Raw genomic sequence first — 1279 nt, forward strand, 5'->3', positions numbered from 1 at the left:
GATGAACCCACGATTGGACGTCAAACGTCAGGCTGCTGATTGCAGAGGCAAACAAATATAACGTGAGATGGCTGGTTGCTGACAACAAGCAGGATTGGCATCAAGCCCATGTCTGCAGTCTAAAGAACTGGAGGTCAGATGAGGAGCCACATGCAGTCCCCAAGTCCAGCAAAAAGCAAAGGAGCTTTGTTAGAGGGTCTACATATATTGGAAGCAAGGCACATCTCTGAGGAAATTCCCTTTCAATTGATTGGTTGCTCAGAGTATAACTCATTATGTGTATGGTCATATTATATCATATCTCATTATGATGGATGCCTACCATCAAAACTGCCGAACCACTGAAAATAATGGCCCAGCCAAGTTAGCATGCAAGCTGTACACAACCATTGACCATTCAAATAGCCGTGTTTTTCTTTCTTTCTTTCTTTTTTCTAAATCAGGGGAGAGCACAGATGTAGTCCCCACTACCACAAATTATGCAGTTGCGTTTCCCACATGTGGGGAAATCGCAGAGGTCAGCACACCCGGAGTGCAATGGATAAGCCTCGCCCTGGGAAAACCACCTTCGTGATCATGGTATCTCCCCTGCCAGGTATGTATGCCATATTTTTCTTTTATGCATAATTGTTTTAGTACCTACTTTTCATTAGTGATATTATTGGTAAGAGAAACAAATAATAAAGAATTATTCTAACACATGCCATTGCTGTTAGGTGCTGCTGAGTCAGATCCAACCCACCAGGGCCCTGTATATAGCAACACTGGAACATTGGCTGAGCCGACACCATGCTCACCATCACCTCTCTGTTTGAGCCAATGTTTGCAGCTATTGTGTCAATCTTGTCTCAATGAGGGTCTTCCCTTTCCCCATTGACCCTCTACCAGTCATCCATCTACCCTTCACCAGTGTGATGTCATTCTCCAGCGTTGGTCCTTCCTGGTGACATCTACAGTACGTGTAACCAAGGCTGGCCATCCTCACTTCTAAGGAGCATGCTGACTGTACTTCCTCCAAGATAGGTTTGCTTGTTCTTCTGGCAGGTCAGGGAATATTCAGTATTCTTTGCCAATGCAATAATTCAGCTGCATCATTTATTCTGCTGTTTTCCTCATTTAGTGTTCAGCTTTACCGTGCACACAAGGCAGTTGAAAATACCAAGGCTTGGGTTAAGTGCATCTTAATCCTCAAAGTAGTATCTTTGCTCCTTTTACACTTTGAAGGAGTCTCTTTGAACAGATTGGCCCAATGCAATACACAGTTTCATTCTTTAAAATT

The 1279-nt window shown here is 43.5% G+C and overlaps 1 non-coding gene across 1 annotated transcript; it reads right to left on the bottom strand.

Moving 5' to 3' along the window:
- Positions 1-440: 440 nt before the first annotated feature.
- Positions 441-603, bottom strand: LOC142441719 (U1 spliceosomal RNA). Its single transcript, XR_012783071.1, has one exon. It is a non-coding gene; the product is annotated as a U1 spliceosomal RNA (small nuclear RNA).
- Between the last annotated feature and the right edge of the window lie 676 nt (positions 604-1279).

The sequence above is a fragment of the Tenrec ecaudatus genome, chromosome 2 (assembly GCF_050624435.1).
Source record: "Tenrec ecaudatus isolate mTenEca1 chromosome 2, mTenEca1.hap1, whole genome shotgun sequence".
NCBI lineage: Eukaryota > Metazoa > Chordata > Mammalia > Afrosoricida > Tenrecidae > Tenrec > Tenrec ecaudatus.